General features: G+C 47.7%; 2 non-coding genes across 2 annotated transcripts; both read right to left on the reverse strand.

Moving 5' to 3' along the window:
* Positions 1-2,675: 2,675 nt before the first annotated feature.
* Positions 2,676-2,747, reverse strand: trnae-cuc (transfer RNA glutamic acid (anticodon CUC)). Its single transcript has one exon. It is a non-coding gene; the product is annotated as a tRNA-Glu (tRNA).
* A 12,587-nt stretch (positions 2,748-15,334) lies between these two features.
* Positions 15,335-15,408, reverse strand: trnan-guu (transfer RNA asparagine (anticodon GUU)). The gene has a single exon. It is a non-coding gene; the product is annotated as a tRNA-Asn (tRNA).
* Positions 15,409-15,732: the final 324 nt, after the last annotated feature.

Genomic DNA, 15,732 nt, shown 5'->3' on the forward strand with positions numbered 1-15,732 from the left:
TGGTTTTCTCTGGGTGGTCCTGTTTTCTTCGAGAGTCTAAAGATGTTCAGGTCATGTCTATTGCTTAATTGCCCATAGGGTTAGGTATATTCGTCAGAGGGAAATGGGTCTGGATGGGTTACTCTTCGGAGGGTCGGTGTGGACTTGTTCGGACAAATGGCCTGTTTGCACTCTGTACCTAATCTCATATACACTACTTTTGTCACTAACGAATGGCAGAGTCGATTTGACGGGCCGAATGGCCTAACTTCTGCTCCGATGGTCTTGCAGTCGTAGGTTTCTCTGGATCATTTCATTTGGCAATGTGCAGTCCCTGGCTCAATGAGCAGCAGTTTTCAATGAAACCAAAGCTCATTTGATGGTTGAACTCCTACAGTGTGGAAACAGGTCCTTCAGCCGAACACATCTGCACTGATTCTCCGAAGAGTAACCTACTCAGATCCATTTTCCTACGCTCCATAAATTGCACACAGACCCCCAAGGGTGGAAGTATTCCTGGGTTCCTGGTGCCATGAGGCAGCAGTGCTAACCCTGAGTCACCATGGGGTTGTGGTTGTGGGGGGTGGGGGAGTCAATTGCAGTCCAGCAGAAAACAAAAACAGCCCACCTACTCTCCCACTGCACCCACTGTCAGAACTGTTAGGAGGTTCAGTCCTTGAGGGTGACTAAAGGCAGCGTCACTGGTAGGATCTGATTGCTGGGAGCGCTGGTGCCCCCGCTGGTGCTTCCGCAAGTTGCAGGAAAACATGATCCTCTTCACACACTCGGGCCAGCTGGAGGGCATCTCCCCGGTGTGGACACACTGGTGCTTCAGCAGGGCAGCGGAATTGCTGAAGGACTTCCCGCACTCAGTGCAGCAGAAAGGCCTCCCCCCCCGCCCTCCAGCCACCATCCCCCCATGTGGACCAGCTGGTGCTTCAGCAATGTGGACGAGCGGGTAAAGCCCTTCCCACACTCGGGCAAGAGAACGGTTTCTCCCCGGTGTGGACTGACTGGTGAGTCAGCAGGGCTGAGAAATTGATGAAGGCCTTCCTGCACTTAGTACAACTGAATGACCTTTCCCCCATGTGGACCCACCAATGGGCCAGCAGGTCGGAAGAAAGAGCAAAGCCCTTCCTGCACTCGGGGCAGAAGAACGGCTTCTCCTCAGTGTTGACCCACTGGTGTCTCAGCAGGTGGGAAGAACTGCTGATGGCCATCTCCCACTTGGGGCCAGAGAACAGTCTTCCCTGGTGTGGACCAACTGGTGCGTCAGCAGGGCAGAGGAATCACTGAAGGCCTTCCCGCACTCAGGGCAGCAGAAGGGCCTCTTCCTCTCTGCAGACCCATTGGTGCTTCAGAACCCTTTCAAATTTCATAATATGCTTCTGATAGGAGGGAGGCCAGAATTTCACACAATATTCCAAAAGTGGTCTAACCAATGTCCTGTACAACCACAGCAAAACCTCCCAACTCCAATACTCAGTCAAACCCACAAAAAACAAACAGGAAAGAATGGAGGGACAAACCGACTTTTTGAGAGTCAGCTTGGAAGCATCAATGAGAAATCGGTGGACTGGGTTTATTCGGTACCCGTTCTCCTTTAATACACTATATATGTATTTCTCTTGTGCTCTTCGCAGTTTCTCTGTGCTGCAGTGTGTAGTGGCTCGTTGAAATAATGTCCTGATGCAGCTTCATTTGTGGATGTTGGGATGATTGCTTCTGTGGTTAAGTACTTGGTTTGGGTGTGTTGGTTTTTCCGTAGATGCTAGTTTGAAGTTTCCCATTGACTGTTCGCTCTACTGTGACATCCAGGAATGGCACTTTGTTGTTGTTCTCCTCCCCTTCAAACCAGGAGCCCCCCTTAGGCCATAGTCTCACTACTTGGAACACCAATATACAGACTAGTCAAAGGCCTCCACTGAAGAGTAAAACACCAAGTCGAAGATTCACGCTACTCCATTTACTCCATCCAAACATTCCTGAACACCAAAGACACTAAGATAGAATAGTATGGAATAATGATGTCCTTTGATATAACAGCCCTGTTCACATCCATTAACATCAACGTGGCCAAAGAAAACTGAAGACACTACGCGAACAACCAAAGACACAAATACAGCCTCAAATTCATCAGCAACGACAACGCTGCCAACCTCATGGAACTGTGCCTTACCACCCACTTCATATTCAGTAACAAGCCCTACAAACAAATCAACGAAATACCCATGAAATCACCAGCATCAGGATTCCTAGCAGAAGCAATAATGCAGAGACTCGAACAAACAGCCCTTCCAATGATCCAACCCAAAGTTTGAGTCCGCTACAACGATGACACTTTTGTCATCAAAAAATGAAACAAATTAGAGGAAACATACAACACCATCAACATTATCCTTACTGGCATAAAATTCACAAAAGAGGAGATCAACAGCAAAGTGCCATTTCTAGATGTCACAGTAGAGCGAACAGTCAATGGTAAATTCAAAACAGCGTCTACAGGAAAACAACGCACGCGAACCAAGAACTTAACTACAGAAGCAATCATCCCTGCACATACAAGCAAATCTGAATCAGGACACTATTTCAACGAGCCACTACACACTGCAGCACCCAGGAACTCCGAAGATCAATAATTAACTGTACAGCGCATTTGAGAAGAGCGTGTATCCGATAAACCCCAAGAAAACTGCTTCCCTGACCGGGAATCGAACCCGGGGCGCGGCAGTGAGAGCGCCGAATCCTAACCACTAGACCACCAGGGAGATGCCGATATGCTCTGATGGCTCTACTGAAATTTTCTTCCCTGCTCGGAAATCGAATCCAGGCCACAGCAGTTGGAAAGCTTTCACCTGTGCATCCAACAATATCATTTCTTGTATCCATTGCTCCCGATGGGGTCTCCTCGACATTGGGGAGACTGGAGACTCCTCGCAGAGTCTAGTCACAGCACTTGAGGGAACATCTCCAGGACACCCGCACCAATCAACCCCATCGCCCTATGGTCCAACATTTCAACACCCCCTCCCACACTGTCGAGGACATGCAGGTCCTGGGCCTCTTCCATCGCGGCTCCCTCCCCACCCGATGCCTGGAGGATGGACGCCTCATCTTCCGCTCCGGGTAAATTCAACCACAGGCCATCAATTTGGACTTCAGCAGTTTCCTCATTTCCCCTCCACCCACCTAACTTCAGTTCCAACCTTCCAGCTCAGCGCTGTCGTCAAGACTTGTCTCACCTGCCAATCTCCCTTCCGACCTATCCGCTCCACCCTCCTCTCTGACCTGTCACCTCATCCCCACCCCCTGTTGCACTCTTTGCTACCTTCGGCCCAGCACCCCCCAATTTATCCCTCCACCCTGGAGGGGTCCTGCCTCTATTCCTGATGAAGGGCTTTTGCCCGAAACGTCGATTTTCCTGATCCTCGCGGAAGCTATCTGACCTGCTGTGCTTTTCTAGCACCACTCTGATCTAAACTCTGGTTTCCAGCCTCTGCAGTCCTCACTTTTGCCTACCCAATAAAACCAGTGTGCCAATTTCACATCAACAAACTGACACAAGCAGACACAACGTCGACAGAAACACTAGCACATTACTTTACATTAAAGACATCTGTGAAATGATGTCCAGACAACTCAACCCTCTCAGCATCATGGTCGCCCACAAATTTACCAACACACTTAAACAGCGGCTAATGAACCTGAAATACCCGATACAAACAACCAGCAAACGAATGTTATTTACAAAATACTATACAAGGAAATATATACATGAACTCTGCCACACAGGTCTCTGTGGCAAGAAATGCTGGGATGAGATAAGGAAGACTTTTTTCCAGCCAAAACGAATCGGCACTGACTGGACAGCCATTTAAAATCAAGGCTGTCAGCCCAGGGTGGAAGATCCGAAGGGATGAACAGTTTTCTTATTTCCTGAAGACTCACAAAGCTGAGACTGGGTTTTGGTGTTTGTTCCCTTTCCACTCCCAAGAGCCGCAGTGGTTGGGGTGGTGTGTTGGGGAAAGTGAAATGTGCCCGTGACCAGTGTGTGGGGTCTTTCAGCTTCCCCTCCTCTGACGGCGCTGTGACTTGACTCTGATGTTCTCAGGGACATTTACTGACGCGAGACAGTGAAAAGATTCTCATTCCTGCAGATTAGGAATTGTACCCATATGCCGGTTTCAGGACAATGAGAAAGATTAATTGGGGTGTGTGAAGAAGCTGTGAGCTGCATTTCAAACAGGTAGGTGGAGTCAGATACGTCATCCATTGCGCCCATGGTCCTGAGAGTAGCTTACACCACCATGTTCAGAGCTCTGACGTTAACACGGACATGAGCAGCAATGGGAACATTCACAAGGTGAACAACCAAAGATAATCACCGTCACAGATTCCCTTCCACAGGCCCAACTTTGTGAAGCAGTATCTTTCACTGGCAAAGGAAACACCCTTGTCCTCAGGTGCCTGCTTCATTTCGATCAAAATTTCCGCTGATATCTGCTTGTTCCATCCTGACAGACAGTGGGTTGCAGATTCTCATCGTTACCAATGTGAGTGAAATATCTCCCAACTCCACTGATTTGAATCTTAAATAAGAAACCGGGGAACAGTCTCCCTTTGTTTTTGACGACATTTCTCAACTGCAGTCGGCAGGGTTCACACCTGCGTGGGGAAACCGCAATGGATCTCAAGTCCATCGCATTAACCACTCGGTCCACCAGTACAGAACCACACTGACAGCTTCATTTCCCAGATCTCTCTGCTTGTGGAGCTTAGAAAGAGTATATCACTGCTGAGTTTTTTGAGTCCAAACACTTCACAGGTTTCGATACGGTTGAATATTTGCATTTGGCGTGTCTAGGTGTTTCATCCCGAAAGATGATATGGGCTTTCAGTTAAAACAAAAATTGAAATTGCAGGAGCAACTCAGCAGGTCAGGCAGCATCTGTGGAAAGAGAAGAAGAGACAAGATTTCATACCTTCTTCTGAACTTTGCCTTCTCCCACACGTACTACCAAACCTGCTGAGTTTCTTCAGCAGGTTCGCTTTCTGTCTCGGATTCTCAGTATCCGCACTCCTTGACGTTGGACATTGAATCAGTTCAGAAACCCCTTTGTGTTTCCTCAGTGGAGACGATTTCCATTTGGGAAACATTTTCCTGACCCAATTAAATAGACGCTACTTTGCAGCTAAGAAAGCGGTAGGAGTGAAATCACCTTGGGTGGTTTCAAAACACCAACCTTGCAGTTAATAGCCAAGCGCGCTGACAAAAAGCAGCACAATGACAGGCATTTGGGTAGCGTCCACAATCTCTTCAAGGAAGCTAGTACTGAATTAATACGTAATTCAGTTTGCCTAGCCATCAGTTTTATTTTCCCATAATAAAGCCTGGGACATACATTGTGGAGACATAGGGACAGTCCGATCTCATCCTCTGCAGGCACATCCATGTCACTAGGAACTAGCTCTCCTACACTGGGGCCATCGCCTTCGAATCTTTCAGTGTTTTACCTGTTCCCGAGCTTTCGGATTGGCCCGGAGCCGAGAAGAGGTTTGAATGCCTGATGTGCAGGAACTGCAATTTCGCTGAAATTTGAAAACTTTCAACGTTCAAACTTTAACAACGTCCTCACTGAAATAATTTGCGAAAACCTGGAAGAAATTCTTCCAAACTTAGCTGGATCATTTCGGTTTGGAGGATCTTGATCTTAAATTAGAAAGAGGCTGTTGAATGTGGACATGTGTTCCCCACGTTAACTGAAAGTGGTTGGCCAATGCTTCCCGATGCAGGGCTGCCTGACCCACCGGGCGGTCTCTTTCCTAAACTGTTCCCGGCGCTTCCGGCCGCACCGTGAAGTCATAAGGCAAGCCCCCAGCGATGGCCTGCAGCTGTTGTGACTCAATAATGACGTTGGCCCCGGAACATGATTATAAATCAGTTCATGGGTCACGTGGTACTGAATCATTCAACGGAACTTTCTTCAAACTTCAGGGATTGATATGTGGGAGGAGGTAAATGGGCAGGTGTTATACCTCAGTCCACTCTTTCTTCACTTTCATCATCTCCCATAGTCCCAATAGTCCCAAGGCATCCATCGACCATTATCCCAAGGCATTTTCCCCTGTAACCGCCAAATGTGTAACACTTGCCCATTTACCTGCTCCCTCTTGAATAACCAAGGACTCAAACATACCTGCCAGATGAAGCAGCACTTTACCAGTACTTTTGCCACAACCTAGTCTACTGCATTCACTGCTCGCACAGTGTCGTTTCTCCAATGTAGCATGAAGCATAAACTGGGTGACTCTTTGCAGAACATTTCGGCTCTGTCCGCAAAAAGGCCCTGACCTTCCGGTTGCCTGCCACTTTAACACATCACCCTTCTTCCTGACCAACATCTCTGTCTCAGGTTTGCAGCAGTGTTCCAGCTCCAGATGGAAGAGCAACACCTCATTTTCCACTTGGAGCCCCTACTGCCCTCCGGTCTTCAATATCGAGTTCCATAACTTTCGGGCCTGAACTCCCCCATGTCCTTGACTCCTACCACACACACACAAACACACGACTCCGCGTTATCTCATAGTCTGCTGTGACACACTACTTATTGTTAGCTACTAACAGTCTCCATTAACAATTGTTCACCCTCCCACGCAGATCGTTATTCACTCCTACGTCCTTCCTATTGGTCTCTCTCTGAGCTGGCAGCAAACAGAGCAATGTACATTGGAGACTCTGAGGCAGCTGAAACTTTCTCAGAGTGAAATACATTCCACATTGTTTCAAGAATTGCAAGCAGCAAAGAGTTTCCAGAACATTTGCTTGTCATTCTGTCCCCGGAGCTCTGATGTTTGTCTCATCCCCAGGAACTGGGCGATCTCCACTGGCGGATAATTAAACCATTTTGTTTCTACTTGCACGTTGTTGTGGAGGGAGGGCAGAGTCCATTCGCTCTTCTGCTGTCTCTCTCTCTCTCTCTCTCTCTCTCTCGCTGAAAGCCTTGGGGTGAGAGGTGTCAGTTACATTAATACGGGGATTATGAACAGATTTGATTGTGAACTTGCTCCAAAGGTCTGTTTTCGGAGAGATAGAAAGATGCTGTGCTGGCGGGAGAGAATGGTTTCTCAGCTGGGTTATGGTCCCAACACGCACCCATTGTGCCATTCTCCTGCATTGCACAGCAGCTTTTCCAGAGAAGTATTCAGCTTTTCATCTGGCGTGTGGCATGCACGTTTGAGAATGATGTCAGAAGAGGTTCACTGATGTCGTGTCATATGCTGTTGTGCAGACATATCGCCGATGTTGAAAATTAAACTGTCTAAATTCCCACATTCTGTTTTTCGATCTGTGATTTCACTCAGACTCAAAAATGTTCAAAACTCGCAACGTTCAAACGTTAACAAAGTGCTCATAGAAATAATTAGCGAACATCGAGAAGAAATTTTTCCAAACTTACCTGGGGAATTTCCCTTTGAGGGGTTTTGAACTTTAAGTGGAAGGAAGGGAAGTTTGCCTCGAGGCTGTTTAATGTGGAGATGTGTTCTCCATGTAAACTGGTCGTAGTTGACCATCCCAGTGCTTCCCGATGCAGGGCTGTCTGGCCCACAGCGAGGTTTGCTCGTAGCAACTGGAGTGAATCCAGAGAGGGAGAAGACTCTGCAAATGTGCTCAACAACTTTTTTCTCTCTTATCGGTATTTTCCTTGTGTATTCCCTCAGTTAGTCACGTATGCAGTTTGCACCCTGGAAAAGGATTACTTCTTTTCTCATGTTCACAATTAAAAGTGTAGTTTCTGATTGAACTGAGCCGCATTGAAAGGATTGTCATATTGATATATATATCTACACGCATCTAGGTTAAATTAGATTCTCTACAGTGTGGAAACAGGCCCTTCGGCCCAGCTCGTCCACACCAACCCTACGAAGGGTAACCCACCATTTCTTTCTAACTAATGCACCTAACACTATGGGCAATTCACCTGACCTGTGGGAGGAAACCGGAGTACCCGGAAAAAACACCACGCAGACACAAGGAAAATGTTCAAACTCCACACAGACAGTTGTCAGAGGCTGGAGCCCAACCTGTGACCCCGCTGCTGCGAGGCAGCAGCACTAACCACTAAGCCACCGTACTGCCTCAAACGCATTGCTTCATATGGTGTATCTCTGATATTGTTGGCTGTTGTAAAAGTTTCTTTGCAATTATTATTCACGTTCTAATGTAGTAATGGAGTTACGTCCTTTTTAAATCATTTTTATTTAATCCAAAGACAGAAAGTAAGTTAGCAAGTTTACTGGCTTTCTTTTCTCAAGCAGCCTTGACATTTCATTTTCATATCCTTGATTCAGTTCCATTTCCAGCACTTTTGTAGGCAGTTTATTCCATGTTATGAAGTTTACCTCGAGACACACCTAAGTCTATTTTAAGGTTTCTGTGTGCCGGGTAATGTGTGATCACCAGGCATCTGGCAATCTTCAGGAATTTCCACCTATGTTATGTTCATTTAACTGTGCAGACTGATCACTTATTTTGTGATTTTCTTTGCAGGAAGACGTGCAGAAAGAAATCTGAAAGAAAATGATACATCTACTTCTGACAGAGCCACTAGATTCATTGGGACTTGAATATCAGCAGCCATTCCAATCGAGAAGAAATGTTTGCTTTTGTTTGCTTGAGAGACTTTGGACACTGGTGTGGCAGGGAGAATACTGAGATACCGAGTGAGGGAGATTCAGTGCGCTGACTGTGAAAAGTGCTTCAAACCATTTACTCAGATTGGGGAATTAAAATCACACCCCTCACGGTGGGAAAGACGATATCCCCGCACTGTTTGTAATTTCAGACGCAGAGCAACACAAGGAAAGCTCCACCCAGTGAGGAAATCGTGGAAATGTGGGGACTGTGGGAAAGGATTCCATTCCCCATCAGTGCTGGAAACCCACAGACGCATTCACAACGCGGTGAGAACGTTCACCTGCTCAGTGTGCAGGAAGGGGTTCAGTCAGAGAGAAGCCATTCACGTGCCCCATGTGCAGGGGAGAGCTCACTCAGTCAGCTGCACTGCTGACCGACCAGTGGGTCCACACTGGAGAGAGGCCATTCACCTGCTGTCAGTCCCAAAAGGGCTTCACCTGCTCCTCCCACCTGAGGAGGCACCACCGAGTTCACGTGCCAGCACCAGGGGATTGAAGAAGCGATGGCCAAGTGCTCCGATCAACCCAGCACTGGGGCGTCCCAGGTTCGAATCCCACTGCGGTAGATTGCAGAATTGGAGTTCGGTCAGTTATCTGGACTTCATAATCTAAGGATGACACCACTTTTAGGGGGGAAAAACACAATCTGATTCACTCATGTCCTTTTTAGTGATGGAAACTGCCGTTGCGGGAAAGGGTTCACTCAGTCATCCCAGCTGCATGTTTTACCCGGCTGTACCAAGGATCCAGTAACAAACGGACAACTCAGCTGACCAACAAAGAAAGTGGGGTGGGGGGAGTCGGTGCACTTTGAGCTGGAGGTGTTTTCTTGAAAAACTACTTTTTGTCTGCCTTTCTCCTGGGGAAATCTGAAGCTGTCACAAAATAGGGTCAGAGTAAAGGTTACCTGAACTTACCGCCCGGCTTAGACCCTGTGAGGTCCAACAGGTTTTTGTTTTAAAGCTGCTCATTTCTTTCAGCCTCCAGCACTAATGTCATGTCTCAGAAGGACCAGTGAATGAGTAGCTAATATTGTTACAAATTGTATATTTTTTCAGGACTTCAGGTTCATTGTTTCATTGGAATTGCAAAGATTATTGGCAACAGTGGGAGGTGTGGGCTGTATTCACTGGAAACAAAGTTTTAAAATGTCACAAACACCAGGGTATATTCTAACAGGTTTATTTGGAAGCACTAGGTTTCGAAGTGCTACTCCTACTTCAGGTAGCTGTGGAGTAGGATCACAAGACACAGAATATATCGCAAAAACATTATCGTGTCATTCAACATAAGTGACGTATTGAAGAAACCTAGATTGCTGTTAAATCTTTCATCTTTTAAAATGGGCTGCAGATTTCGGTTCATTAATATGTACATTCCAGAACTTCTTTTAAGTCACGTTCTCCAGGAAAGTTGATGTTTTTTAAAAGGAGGTAACACCTCACATCAAACAACGCATGAAAGCTGTGAGGTGAGAGTCTGTCTGTATCCCAATCTTGAGTCAGACTGGTTCTATTTCCAAATATATAATCCTGTAAATGCAAATTCACCCCAAATGTGTGAGTGCATGCATGAGAGAGAGTGTGTGTATGTGCGTGTGCATGCTGGGTAAAGTGTGTGTGTGATGGAGTGTCGTCATGTGCGAAGATGTATGCGTGGGTGTGAGTGGGGGGGCGTGTTATTGTGTGTCTGAGAGAGAGCATGTCTATCGGAAAGGCTCTGCACGAGCGTGTGAGTGTGTAAGAGTATGTGTGAGAGTGAGGGACAGACAGAGAGAGAGAGAGCGGAACAGTGAAGTGGGGTTACCTGTCATGTGACATGAACCCAAGTTCGCGGTTGAGGCCATCCTCCTGGTTTCCGAACTTGGCTATCAGCCTTTGCTGGGCCTCTAAAAGTGATTAAGCAGTTACACAACACACATTGGAGAGGTCAGGGTGGGACTTGTCTTTCGATTTGCAGAAGGTGGGACGTTCTGGGTGCTGGAAATGAAGGAATACACATACTGGAGGACCTTTGGCACAGAGAGATGGAGCTGGAAGCCAGGCTGCAGACACGATGGGGGAATTCACTGTGGAAACAGGCTGTTTGACCCACCAAGTCCACACTGACCCTCCGAAGAATGTAGTCCCACCCCCCGACACACCCGATAATCCCCACAGCTAATCCCTGAATTTAGAATGCCCAATCCACTCTAGCCTGCACATCTTTGGAACATGGGAGAAAACCCGAGCACCCAGAGGAAACCGACGTGGACAGGGGGTGGGGGAGGGGTAGGAAAGTGCAAAATCCACACAGTCTCTGTGAGGGTGGGATTGAACCCAGGTCCCTGGCGCTGCGAGGAATCCCCTCTCCAGCTCTTGGCTTCTCCCCAATCCTGGTGACACTCCAATCAGTTTGAGGAATTCAATCTGCTTCCATAGAGTTTCCACGGGGCAGGTGTCGTTGTTACTCGGCAGATTCCAACGATCCAATGAAGGGCTCGTCTATAGCGAGAATACTGGTCCACATTTCGCTGAAAAATTAAAGTTCTCTGCGCAATTAGAAACCTTGCGCACTCCCACGCAGGCTGCGTGTATTCACGGGGATTCTCAATGCATGTTGATATTTGAAATCATTTCCTGCAGACAAACACTGGATTCAAACACTGCTGATATTCAGGCCCTGACTACATTTCTTGTCCCTGGCTGAAAAGCAAATCCTCCTCTTCTAATACCTTGCGAAAACAGATCACTGCTATCAGCGCAGGGCAGAAAATAGGATGAAAGAAGTTTGGTTTGCACAGAACAGCCTTCTCTATCTTCTACCCGAAATCTCTGTCTCTCAATTCCTCCACCTTTCAATGGATTCCAACCCAAATTCATCCTTCCATCCTCCTGCCTTTCCCCAGCTCCCCTCTCCTGAAAGTGCTGACCCTCTGTTCAGTTTCTCAGCCACATCTCGCCATCCTTAGCATATAGCCCACATCTTTATTTAGTTTTTAAAACAGAAAGGCAGTGGTTTGCTGATGCCAGGATGTGAGGGTGACTGCACTCACACAGTGTTCCAGACTCGTCTCTTGTGTCATTCAGAAAAGTCTGCATTGCACATGTGCAGAGAAGGGTATGCTGGGAGTGGGTGGGATGCATTCACCAGCTCCCCATTGAAACATCCCCATAGCATCCCCTGTCCATTCTCTCTCTCTACCCTAACCTACCAGTCCCTTCTCTCCCTCTCCCACACATGCCACTCTTCCCACCCCGTCCATTCTATCTCTGCACCCTCTGCCCTCTGTCCAGTCCCTCATCCACCCTCTGTCCCCATCTATTCCCTTTATCGCTCCACTCTCTGCCTTCCCCAATCCAGTCCCTTCCCTTACACTCATTTTCTCTCACCTCCCACACGCTGCCCCCATCCATTCCTTTTCTCCCCCACCTTCTCCCGCCATTCGTTGTTGCTCTCTTTCTCTACCCCGTCCATTCTCTCCCCAACCATTGACCCCGTCCATTCTCTCCCCACCCATATCCCCGTCCATTATCTCCCCACCCATTGACACCTGTCCATTCTCTTCCCACCGACTGTCCCGTGTCCATTCTGTCCTGATCCACTGCCCCCGTCCATTCTCTCCCCACCCGCTGCCCCCGTCCATTATCTCCCCACCCATTGACACCTGTCCATTCTCTCCCCACCCACTGCCCCGTCCATTCTCTCTCCCCACACTCTGCAACCAATTTCTTTCACTTCACACTTTGCAACTCCGCATTCTCTCTCTCCTCCCCAATCCTCTTCACCACATTCTCTCTGTCTGCTCCCATCCTGTGTCCCCCCATGCGTTTTCTACCCCCGATGCTCTGCTCTCCTGCCCATTTTCTCTCTTTCTCTTCCCCCAGTCTCTGCGCCCCCCCCCCCCCGTCCAATGTCACTCTGAGTATCCTCCCCCGTCCTTTCTCGTGCATCAAACCCTCTTTGATCGCTGTATCAAGCCCTTCTAATGATAGAGAGAGAATGGATGGTGATGGCGACCTGGGGTGGGGGCGGGGAAGGGAAGCAAAGAAGGTTAACTGGAGATTTCCTGGGGCTGTTGGTCATGATGGGAGAAGAAGCGGTGGGAATGGGCAGATTAATGATCAGAAGAACCAATTGCCACTGACCAGAGTCAGTTACCAGAGGACAGGGATTGAAGTTCTTGAATGAAAAGCAGCACTTGTGCCTAATAAACACAGAGAATACTGCAGAAAGCCAACAGGTCGAGCAGCATCTGTGGAAAGGGAAACAGAGCTGACGTTGTGAGTCTGGTACGTTGTTTGTTCAGAAAACGAGTTTCCTTTTTTGGCAATCAATTCCCAGACATGAGAAAACGGGACTTTATTGAGACGGGTTTTGTGAAGTTTGAGCGATAATGAAACCAACAGGAAGTCATTTAAAATCGCCAGCGAAGAAATCATAGCCAGCAGGTTACCACCCTGGGCGGGGAGCCCCAAATGATCTCTACGCCAACACCTTAAGTGTTCGGCCACAACTACACGCCTAAAGTTGTGCTCTAAACTTTCTCATGGAATACTTCTAACAGGAAAGGTGAGTATTGGGCTTGTCCTGTCCGCGCCACGGCCCCAACCCTGTTCCCTGGATTTGATCAGGACAGAGGAGGCTGATGGGAGATCGAATTGAACTACACACCTTGATGAAAGATAGAGCGGCTGGGAAGGATCCATTCCCATGCGTAGAGAGATTAATAATCAGGGCCGAAAATAAGGAGCCACTTCAAGAAATTTGGGGTTCATTCAGCAAAGCTAATGTAGAACTGTTCACAGAAAATTGTGATGAAAGTCTCTCGAGTTATTTTGATGAGAAGTGTTGATGATGCGAATACAATCGATAGGATGAACGTAGATTGGTAAATGTATTTGGTGACAGTTCTGTTTCTGTGAGCGAAACCTGGATCTGAAGGAGTATAAGGGATCCGAAATTGGACACGTGACAAGAAACAGAGCCATCATTAACAGTTGGCTTTTGAACTGGAGAAGGTTTCTCGTGAAATTAGCTTGAGGCTTGAGCTATGCAAGGTCAAGATAATTTAGGTAAAACACGGAAACGCTGTCCTCATTAGCAGACAGTGAAAGGATTACAAGACACAAATTAAACATTGTCGACAAGTGATACAGGGGACTGGGAAGATAAGTATTATAAACTGTGAACAGCAAAGTCCTGGAGCACAACACTTACATTCAAAGACCGAAAACATCCAGGTCCTCATTAATCAGATTCCATTGTGGTGCTTTTCTGCAAAACATCCACTTGCAATGCCCTACAAAAGAGTGACAAAACCCATCCCTGTCAGCCCAGGATAGAAAATCCGAAGGGATGAACGCTTGCTCATTTTCTGAAGATTCACAGAGCTTAGACTGGGTTTTGGTGATTGTTTCTTTTCCACTGCCAGGAGCCGCAGTGGTTGAGGCGTTGAGTTGTGAAGAATAAAATGTGCCCGTGAGCAGCATGTGGGGCTATTTCAGCTTCCCCTCATATGACTGCGCTGTGAGTTGACTCAGATGTTCTCAGGGACATTTACTGACGCGAGACAGTGAAAGGATTCTCATTCCTGCAGATCGGGAATTCAAACCGTATGCCGGCTTCAGGACAATGAGAAGATTAATTGGGGTGTGTGAAGAAGCTGAGAGCTGCATTTCAAACAGGTAGGTGGAGTCAGATGCATCATCCATTGCGCCCCGGCCCTGTACGTATCTTACGCCACCATGCTGCAGAGTTCTGACGTTAACACGGACATGCGCAGCAATGGGAACATTCACAAGGTGAACAACCAAAGATAATCACCGTCACTGATTCCCTTCCACAGGCCCAACTTTGTGAAGCAGTATCTTTCACTGGCAAAGGAAACACCCTTGTCCTCAGGTGCCTGCTTCATTTCGATCACGATTTCAAGCACCTCACTGTTCTAGTCTCATTTCCAAACACTTTGCTCATAGCCTCAAAAGAAGCTCTGCGGGTATCTGCTTGTTCCACCCGAACAGGCAGTGGGTTGCAGATTCCCACCAGTCCCAATTTGAGTGAAATATTTTTCCCTCTCCACCGAAATGAATTTAAAAAGAAGCCGGGGAGGAAACTCCCTTTCTTTTCGACGACATTTCTCATTTTGTACTCGACAGGGTTCACACCTGCGTGGGGAAACCGCAATGGATTTCAAGTCCATCGCATTAACCACTCGGCCCACGAATACAGAACCACACTGACAGCTTGACTTCCCAGGTCTGTCTGCCTGTGGAGCTGAGAAAGAGTGAATCATCGCAGAGTTTGTTTGAATCCAATCACTTCACAGTGATTCGAAAGGGTTAAATATCTGCACATGGTGTTTGCAGATATTTAGGTGTTTCACCCCAAAAGATGAAATGAACATTCAGTTAGAAATTGCAGGAGGAACTCAGCAGGTCAGGCAACATCTGTGGAAAGAGAATCAGAGGCAACATTTCAAAATTCTGCTTTCTCCGACAGGTACTGTCAAACCTGCCGTGTTTCTCTTTTGGTCTCGTCTTCTCAGCAGACGCAATCCCTTCCGTTAGACATTAATTCAATTCAGAAACCCCTTTGTGGAGAAGATTTCCGTTTGGGGAACATTTTCCTGACCCCATCAAAAGCGCACAGCATCGAAGCCAAAGAAGGGCAGCGAACACACCGCCCCTGGGTGGGCTCGAACCACCAACCTTTCGGTTAACAGCCGAACGCGCTGACCAATTGCGCCACAGAGACAGTCGCAGACACGGGCGGCACCATCGTTTATTGATTTTATAATTCAGCCTCCCCGCCAGGAATTACAATTGTCGTCTATCTGTTTTGCTTTTCCATAATCAAGCCTGGGAGATCTCTTGTGGAGATACCGGGGACAGTCTGCAGACACATCCATGTCACGAGGAACTAGCTCTCTTACACCGGGGCCGGCGCCCTTCCAGCCTTTCAGTGTTTTGCCTGTTCCCGAGTTCACTCCTTGGCTCGCAGGGGAGAAGGGGTTTGAATTCCTGATGTGCAGGAACGACAATTCTTTCAATGTCTCAGATCAGTTCATGTGCCGAGAAC

This window comes from Chiloscyllium punctatum, chromosome 36 (genome assembly GCF_047496795.1).
Source record: "Chiloscyllium punctatum isolate Juve2018m chromosome 36, sChiPun1.3, whole genome shotgun sequence".
NCBI lineage: Eukaryota > Metazoa > Chordata > Chondrichthyes > Orectolobiformes > Hemiscylliidae > Chiloscyllium > Chiloscyllium punctatum.